The sequence below is a fragment of the Colobus angolensis genome, unplaced genomic scaffold (assembly GCF_000951035.1).
Source record: "Colobus angolensis palliatus isolate OR3802 unplaced genomic scaffold, Cang.pa_1.0 Scaffold239, whole genome shotgun sequence".
In the NCBI taxonomy this organism is placed as follows: Eukaryota; Metazoa; Chordata; class Mammalia; order Primates; family Cercopithecidae; genus Colobus; species Colobus angolensis.
The window spans coordinates 272683-282181 of record NW_012115588.1 but is presented as its reverse complement, the minus strand read 5'-3'; the positions used below and the strand labels follow the sequence as shown (position 1 = coordinate 282181).

The 9499-nt window shown below is 54.0% G+C and overlaps 1 protein-coding gene across 1 annotated transcript in view; it reads right to left on the bottom strand.

Annotated features, from left to right (window-relative positions):
* Window positions 1-8620, bottom strand: part of CSDC2 (cold shock domain containing C2, RNA binding) — a 21332-nt gene extending 12712 nt beyond the window's left edge. The window contains exon 1 of the mRNA XM_011945088.1: window positions 8216-8620. The gene's annotated coding sequence lies outside the window, so the exon portion shown is untranslated. The remainder of the gene's footprint in view (window positions 1-8215) is intronic.
* Window positions 8621-9499: the final 879 nt, after the last annotated feature.

Sequence of the window (9499 nt, the reverse complement as noted above, 5' to 3'; positions counted from 1 at the left end):
GGAGGCGGAGGTAGGAGAATGGCATGAACCCGGGAGGCGGAGCTTGCAGTGAGCTGAGATTGCGCCACTGCACTCCAACCTGGGCGACAGAGTGAGACTCCGTCTCAAAAAATAAAAATAAAAATAAAAAATAAAGTATGGTCTAGCCACATGGTAGACTAGCACTTGGCCATAAGAAAAAGAAGAAATACTGATTCATGCTATACCCCAGATGAACCCTGCACACATTATGCTAGAATGTTTGCAAGGTCACAGAGAAGAAGCCAGTCCCGAAAAAACGCAGAGGGCATGATGCCGTCTCTGAGGCAAATCCTCATAGACAGGGAGTCGACTGGTGGTCACCAGGGCTGGGGAGGAGGGAGAGGGGAGGGCTGCGGATGGGTAGAACGTTTCTTTCTGGGGAATGAAAATGTTCTATAATTGGCTGTGGTGATGGCTGCACAATTCTGTGAATGTACTAAAAACAACTGAACTGAACGCCTTAAGCAGGTGAATTTTATGGTATGTGAACGATATCTCAGTAAAGCTGTTACCAAAAAAAGACGGGGCAGCAAAGTTACCCAAGATGACACAGCTGGGAAGCACCAGATGCCCTGCAGTGAACTCCTAGAGTGCCACCTGCCCCACCTGGGCGAGGGGTGGCGGGCAATGGGAACAGAGGCCCTGCCTCCCTCCCTCTAGGGAGCAGGGCAGGCCTGGTCTCCAAATTGCAGTTTTCCCAGGCCTAGTATTGTGCTTGGCAGTGACAGCCAGTGCTGGAAGGCCATGGAGGGGCAGGGAGGGAAGAGGAGGATAGAGAGGGGGAGATACAGCTCATCACGGTTACCAGGGAGACGCAGCTGAGCTGGGGCCTGCTCTGGACAGCCAGGCCTCCCACCCAAGTGACCACGCGGCTCCAGGGCCTCTTGCTAAGTGGGCAACAGGGATGGGGGAAGGAACCACTAATGATTCTGGGCCAGGGTCGAGGGCAGCCTCCCCACGATGGGCTCTCAGGTGGCAGAGAGAACAGAGAGCAGAAGGGAGGCAGAGGAGCCACAGCAAAGACAGGATCAAAAGGAGACAGCGAGTCGGCCTCAGGGCAGGAGCTCAGGCAGGGGCAGGAGACAGGCAGCTTTCACAAGGCAGAGAGAACAGGCTTCTCCCCTGTCCCCCATTGCAGCCTCAGTTTCCTTATCTGGGAAATGGGGATCACACGAATCCCTCCTCCAACCAGCAAGGTGGCTCACGCAAATAATCCCAGCACTTTCGGAGGCCAAGGCAGGAGGATTGTTGAAGCCCAGGAGCTTAAACCCAGCTGGGGCAACATGGTGAAAGCTCGTGTCTACAAAAAATACAAAAATTAGCTGGGCATGGTGGTGGCACACCTGTAGTTCCAGCTACTTGGGCATCTGAGGCAGCAGGATTGCTTGAACCCAAGAGGTCAAGGCTACAGTGAGCCGAAATCGCGCCTCTGCAGTGCAGCCTGGGGGACAAAGTGAGACACTGTCTTAAAAGAAAAAAACTGGCCAGGTGCGGTGGCTCAAGCCTGTAATCCCAGCACTTTGGGAGGCCGAGACGGGTGGATCACGAGGTCAGGATATCGAGACCATCCTGGCTAACACAGTGAAACCCCGTCTCTACTAAAAAATACAAAAAACGAGCCGGGCGAGGTGGCGGGCGCCTGTAGTCCCAGCTACTCGGGAGGCTGAGGCAGGAGAATGGCGTAAACCCCGGGAGGCAGGGCTTGCAGTGAGCTGAGATCCGGCCACTGCACTCCAGCCTGGGCGACAGAGCGAGACTCCGTCTCAAAAAAAAAAAAAAAAAAATTAGTTGGGTGTAGTGGTGCATGCCTGTGGTCCCAGCTACTCAGGAGGCTAAGGTGGGAGGACTGCTTGAGCCCAGGAGGTCGAGGCTGCAGTGAGTGGTAATCAAGCTACTCCACTACAGCCTGGGCGACAAAGCAAGACCCTGTCTCAAAAAAAAAAAAAAAAAAAAAGAGGGAGAGAGAAAAGACTCTTTTCCAAGGGTTCTTTTGAGGATGAAATGAGAATTGAGGTGGGATGTGGAAAGCACTGAGTAGGCACTGGGCGAGAGCCTGCCCCTCCCAGACAGGGCTGCGGAATTGGGTGTTGAGGGAAGAGGGAGTCGGGGAAGGAGGGACCCGGCCGAGCTGGTCCAAGCCCACCATTCATTTTCATCCTCTCTTCTTCCCAAAGGATCGCCCACCCCTCACAGCTCCACAGTCTCTTGTTTTATTTAATTCCTGCAACAGCTCTTAAAGGCTGGTGCTATTATTACCCTACTTTGCAGACAAGAAAACCGAGGCTCAAAGAGGTTAAATCTCTCACTCAAGGACACACACCAATCAAAGTCTGAGCCAGAATTTGAATTAGCATCATCTGGGTCCTTCGAGTGGGAAGGCAGGAGTCCTGTGTCCAGGCCCTGCATTGCTATTGACCTACTGTGTGACGTGGTACAGGGCCTTTCCCTCTCTGGGCCCTGCCAGGGCCTGGGCTTGGGGGAGCTGTACAACACCCAGCAGCCCGAGAGACCAGAGAGAAGGGAACAGGGAGATACGGAGTAACCCTCCAGTTCAGACCCCCTCTCCAGAGCATTGCTGCCAAAGAGGGCAAGTGAAAATGAGGCTTTCATTGGCTGAATGCCATGTACTGTGCAAAAGTCTTTACAGAAATTATTTTCTACATTTCAGCCTCCCAGTTACCCTATAGAGCCAAAATGACAATTTTTCTATTTTACAGATGAGATAGCTGAGGCCGAGAGAGGTTGAGTGACTTGCCTAAAGTCACACAGCAGGTGACAGAGCCCCAGATCTGTCTAACAGTAAACCAGTGCTCTTCCTGTGAATATAAATTCTGTTCCTGGTTCAGCCAAGATGAGGCTGGAGTTTTTCCAAAAGAACTTTCCCTGAGAAACTAAATGGGAAAATAAACTCCCCCAAGAGCAGAGAAACTGATATATTTCTGGAACATTTGTTTCCACTCAAACAGAGTTAAAGGCCAGCTCCAGGGGGGTTTCGTGAGTCTTTCTGGGGCCATCTCCTGCCAGGAATAATGCCCTTCAGAACCAGCAGTGGGGTAAGAGGGCAGCCTGAGACCCAGACTGCCTGACTTGAAATCCTGGCTTCACTGCAACCCAGTTTTGTGACCCTCCCCTTTTTTTTTTTTTGAGACAGAGTCTTGCTCTGTCCCTCAGGCTGGAGTGCAGTGGCACAATCTCAGCTCACTGCAACCTCTGCCTCCCGGGTTCAAGGGATTCTCCTGCCTCAGTCTCCTAAGTAGCTGACTGGGATTACAGGCACCCACCACCCCACCCAGCTAATTTTTGCGTTTTTTTTTTTTTTTTTTTTTTAGACGGAGTCTTGCTCTGTCGACAGGCTGGAGTGCAGTGCTGTGATCTTGGCTCACTGTAACCTCTGCCTGCGGGGTTCAAGCGATTCCTCTGCCTCAGCCTCCTGAGTAGCTAGGACTACAGGTGCGCACCACCATGCCCAGCTAATTTTTTGTATTTTAGTACAGATAGGGTTTCACCATGTTGACAGGAGGGTCTCAATTTCCCGACCTCGTGATCCACCCACCTCAGCTTCCCAAAGTGCTGGGATTACAGGCCTGAGCCACTGCGCCCAGCCTCTTTTTTTTTTTTTTTAATCAGAGATGGGGTTTCACCATGTTGGCCAGGCTGGTCTCGAACTCCTGACTGCAGGTGATCCACCCACCTTGGCCTCCCAAAGTGCTGGGATTTCAGGCATGAGCCACTGCGCCCGACCAACTCTCCCTTTTCGTGCCTCAGTTCCCTCTTCTGTCAAATGGGGCTCATCGTAACGTCCTACCCAGGTTGTCGGGAGGAGCCACAGAGCTGTGTCAAAGGCCCCCGGCGAGTGGGCATCCCGTGTCCCCCGGCCCTGCTTTTGGGTTCTGAGCAAAGCTCATCTTCATTCCCCTGCAGAAGGCCAGACCCAAATGACTGACTGCAGACAAAGGGGCCTAGAAGTAAACACAAATGTCAGGCTGTTTGGAGGTAACCTGAGGCTGGATGCAGTGTCATGGGGCACTCTGGGTGGTGACTCAGCCTTCTTGGCAGATGAACCCATGCTGGGGCTCTGCTCCAATTCTCAGCTCCCCCAAAAAGATGGAGAATGGGGCAGGAAATGGCTGTCATGGTCCTCTCTTATTTTTTTATTTTTTGAGACAGGCTATCACTTTGTCACCCAGGCTGGAGTGCAGTGGCATGATCGTGGCTCACTGTAGCCTCAGTCTCCCTAAGTGCTCGGATTACAGTGTGAGTCACTGTGCCTGGCCATGGTCCTTTTTTTTTTTTTTTTTTTGAGATGGAGTCTTACTCCATAACCCAGGCTGGAGTGCAGTGGCACGATCTCAGCTCACTGCAACATCCACCTCCCGGGTTCAAGCAATTATCCTTTCTTAGCCTCCTGAGTAGCTGGGATTACGGGTGTGTACCACCACACCTGCCTAATTTTTGTATTTTTAATAGAGATGGGATTTTACCATGTTAGCCAGGCTGGTCTTGAACTCCTGACCTTGTGATCCACCCACCTCAGCCTCCCAAAGTGCTGGGATTAAAGGTGTTAGCCACCACACCCATCCTGGTTTTTTTTTTTTGGAGACCGAGTATCACTCTGTCACCCAGGCTGGAGTGCAGTGGCGCGATCTCAGCTCACTGAAACCTCCACCTTCCAGGTTCAAGTGATTCTCCTGCCTCAGCCTCCCGAGTAGCTAGGATCACAGGCACTCGCCACCATGCCCAGCTAATTATTGTATTTTTAGTAGAGACAGAGTTGCACCATATTGGCCAGGCTGGTCTCGAACTCTGACATCAGGTGATCCACCCCCTTGGCCTCCCAAAGTGCTGGGATTATAAGCGTGAGCCACCACGCCTGACTGTATGGTCTTCTCTTGACCATGAGGCCTCTCAGTCTGGGCAGATCAGGGAAAGGCAGCCTGCTCAGCCACTCAGTGCTGTGTGACCTGGGGCAGACACCTGCTCCTCTCTGGACCTCACCTTTGTCTTCAGCTACGTGAATCATCGCTGGTCCAGATGACTAAAGAAATTCAGGCCAACTCTCCTCCGAGGTTTTCAAAAACACATACGTAAATGAAATCAAACTGACTGCAGGCACCAGAACAACAAACATGAGGGCGATAACTGTCCTTAAAGCGCCCCAGTCCAGTTGGGGGAACAGACACAGATTATTAAAATGCAGCATGGGGGCCAGGAGTGGTGGCTCACACCTGTATTCCCAGCACTTTGGGAGGCCGAGACGGGCAGATCACGAGGTCAGGAGATGGAGACCATCCTGGCTAACATGGACCTGTAGTCCCAGCTACTCGGGAGGCTGAGGCAGGAGAATGGCGTGAACCTGGGAGGTGGAACTTGCAGTGAGCTGAGATCTTGCCACTGCACTCCAGCCTGGGCGACAGAGCGAGACTCTGTCTCAAAAATAATAATAATTTTTAAAAAGCAGCATGGGAAGTCCTGATGTGAGCCTCAGCCACCATCTAGTGATCTACTGATACTGACCATGTGCCAAGCCCTTTGCCCCATTTTTTCATTTTGTCTTCATAAGAACCCCATGCAGTAACTACCATTAGTACACCCATTCTTCTGAAGAGTAAACTGAGGCTCAGATAGGTGAAGAGGCTCGCTGAGCTCACACAGCAGGTCAGATGCAGCATGTCTGCCCTCTGGAGATGTCTGGGGAGGTGAAGACCAGCCATTCCTTGAGGGCGGCGCCCACCCTCCCCTGGAGAAGGAGGAGTGGGGTGTGGAATTCCTGGGGAGCCAGGACTCGGGCTTTTATTTCTGGCTTTGCGCTGACTCAGACCATGACCTTGGGTGAGTCACTCACCAACTCTGCTAAGCTTAAAAACAACTCCCCCAATAAAAATGTCCCAGCCCCAAGTCCCCATCACAGGGGAGCAGATGGGAGGACTGGGTACAGTTGCTTAAAAATAGAAAGGACGGGGAACACAAGGATGACGCTGGAAGGGCTTCCCGAACATTGGGGGCTTGTGCATGGTGGGCCCTGGGAGGGTGAGAAAACAAACGCAGGACCCCGGGCAGGAGCTGACACTTCCCTGGCTCCTCCCCCTCCCCCAGCCTCCCAGATGCTCCTTAAAATACATCTGTGCCTGAGCTGCTCTTGCAGCCTGAGGTGACCTGATTAAACCTGGTTCCTTCCCCCACACAGCCTGTGTGCCTGCGTCTGTGCATGGGGGCCGCCCCAGCCAATACTTGAGCTTAATAATTTAAGAGACCCTGTAGTCCTCCTCATCACATGCCCAGGCTGCCCTGGGGAACTGCTGTGGTTAAGGTCTTTGGGCTTCTTTGACTTGGGTGCTGGTGGGGAAACCAGGACAGCACTGGGAGAACCAAGTTCGCACCCCAGTCCCACCTGTGCTTGGCTGTGCGACCCTAGCAAGTCACTTTCCCATTTTGAGACCCCCTAGAGAGCGGAATAGGCTGGTCAAAGTCATACATACAGCGTCTGAACTTGAACTCAAGTCAGTGTGACCCTAAAGCTTTCTGGTGTGCCATGCTAGTCCCCCAGCCCAGGAGTGTCATTTTGCCGGCTGTGGGGCAGAAGAGCTCCTTACTACTTTTAGCCTCCCAATTTGCTGCTCAGCATGGACAAAGGTCTGAACCGCCCCAAGCCCCATTCCTACAAGGCTCTGGGTCCCAGCTGCCCCAGTTGTGACTGTGCACATGACCGGCTCAGCCAGGTCCTGAGCACCCTCTGCTGGGTGCCACCCTGGGGGGCACTACTCCAGACTGGCTGGCAGGTGTCCCCTCCCCACCAGCCATTGGAGAGTGTCCCCAGGTCCCCCTCAGGGAATCCCTCTGCGCATCCACGAACATTGCCTCGCCATGTCTCTCCACGCCTGGGAGAGCCATCTGCGGCCAAAACTGTCCTCTGGCCTTTCCCAGGCCACCAGGCAGGCAGTTCCTGTCTATACCTGTCTTTTTTTTTTTTTTTCTGGAGGGGGTGAGGATGGGTCAACATGGGCAGACACGGAAAACAGACATTTTTGGAGAATACTTCAAGGAAATGGGGGGCGGGGCAAAACTGGGAGGAGGAAACATTCAGAATTTGGAGGGCCCAGAGGACTCTGGGATGGAGTGAGGTTTGGGAAACCAGTTCCCCATCTCCCAGAAAGCTGGAGACCCCCTTTCCCAGGGAGAGGCCCCTGCAGGATCACAGCCAGGCGGCATGATGCCAGGCTCTCAGAGAGGTTGCCCACCCCCCGCCGGGCACACTTCCTCCTCCCCTCCCCCAGCCCCAGTGGATGCAGCAGTTCACACTCTGTATTTATTATTGTTCTCGCTCTGTCCCCCTCCCCTCTCCCTGGGAAGAGCCTGCAGGCTGGCGGCTTGGCAGGAACCTGCTGTCTCCTTGTGGGTGCCAGTGTCACCCCTTATCTCCGCCTGGACTCCTTGTGCCAGGGTCAGGCCATTCAGGGGCTTGGCACCAGCCAAGGCCACCCTAAGTCCCTGTATCCCATGATAGGGGTGACCTAGCAGGCCCTGGCTTATCACCCCTGCCCTCTGGAGGCTGTGCCCTGGCAAGGGTGGAGGTCAGAGCAGACCAGCAGGCAGGCAAGAAGCAAGGGCTCGGGGTGGGGTGGTACCCAGGGGGAAGAGAATAACCACACAGAGCCACCTCTCCAAGCTCACTAACACAATTATCCCCATCACATGGGGGAATAAATAGAGTCAGGATAAGAGAACTGCTCCAGGTCCAACTGTCTGCCTGTCCCAGCCGGTCCCTTCCCAGCCCCAGCCCCACATTCCAGGGGAAAAACCAGCGAGGGTCCCTGCTGCACTCTGCTTTCAGCATCTGGAAGCGGCGCTGGGATTTCTCCGGTCAAGGCGGTCCTCTCTCCTGCTGCTTCCCAGACAGGAGGCTGCGGCTTGGCAAGTATCTGATGCTTTCTGCCTCCTGAGCCAGACGCAGGTCCCAGACACACACACAGACGCAGACATGCTCCCACGGGAGCTACACAGCCTCACCTCATTTGGGGGTCACGGGGAGAGAAGGAGGGAGGGAGAGACAGGTGGGATCCTCTATACCCCCAACACACTATCTGTAAGCTGAACTCGGCTGATTCAGCCCCCACCTTCACATTGTACCTCTCTCCTTCGGCCTGGCCAAAGCCACAGTTTCCAGCACAGTGTCCTCAGGCCCCATCTAGCCCCTCACCTCTACTGGGCAGCCGAGGTCCAGGCACTTCCTCCCGCGGCGTCCGCGCTCTGCTTCTCTCTGGCTCGTGGAGCTGGCAGGCAGGGGATGGGTCTGGAAGATGTGCGTGTGTGTGTGTGTGTGTGTGTGTGCTCGCGCGGGCGGTACCTCGGCCCCTCACTCACTCACACGCCTTCCAGCTGACGTCAGGGACAGCAGGAGGGAGGGATGAGAATTTGTACTCCCTGCTTAAAGGGACACCAGGCTCTGTCACTCATGGCCCAGACATTACCTCCTGAGTCAGGCACTGCCAGGTGAGAGGTTCAGCTGCGTCTCTCAGGGGCCCGAAAGCTTCTTTTTTTGGAAAGTGGCTTTTATGGCTGGGCCACGGTATAATTTGCCCTGCCCAGTGAAGGCAGCTGCTGAGGAATGCTGGGGAGGAAGAACCTGAGACAGCACCACGATCCTGGTAATTAGAGAGCAAGTGGGGTGGTGAGTTTGAGTGTGAGTGTGTGAGTGCACACTGGGGGCCCCTCGGGGTGGGTGGGCATGAGTGGGGGTAAGACTGGGAGAATGGAGGTCAGAGCCAAGAGGAGCCCCCCAGAGGGGTCAAGACAAGCCAGGTTCCCAGGGACACCCAGACACTCATCTCCCCTCCGGACGCTCAGTGGTCCTGCCCTCTGCTGGTACAGACACTGACATGGCTCATCTCTGCCTACCCCTTGTAATATTTCCACGGAGTTGAATTGAGGAGGACCCCAAGGAACTGATCAGATTGAAGGTGCACAGGTGCATACCCCACAGCCTGGGAGGCTCTGAGTAGAGAAGAAAAGAGGGCTGATTGAATCCAGGTGCCCAGCCTGTTCTACACCACACGCCCTGGCTTTGAAGTGCTCCGCACTGTCAAGCTGTGTGACCTTGGGCCAGCCCCTGAGGCCCTTTGGAGGTTGAGGGTGTAATGTTCCTAAACCCAGGGCCAGCTGGAGGAGGCCTCCACAAAGGGGCTTCTCTTCCTTCTTCCCGTTCCTTCTCACCCTCGGCTTGGAAAGAAGGAAGCCTTTCCCTGGTGTCTCCTGGTACTACTGAGGCAGGCTGGCATTTTCAAAAGGAGTCTTTTTAAAATAAAAAGGAGGTGGGAGTTAAAAGGGAAACCACAGAGAAAAATACAAGCAACTATTACAAATAGCTAAGACACCACAAGGGCTTCTGTGTCAGGCAGCAAGCTTTGCCCTCATTGAAACTTCACAACGATTTAATAATTTATTTTTGTCATCCCTACTTTACTGATGAGGAATTAGGGGTTCA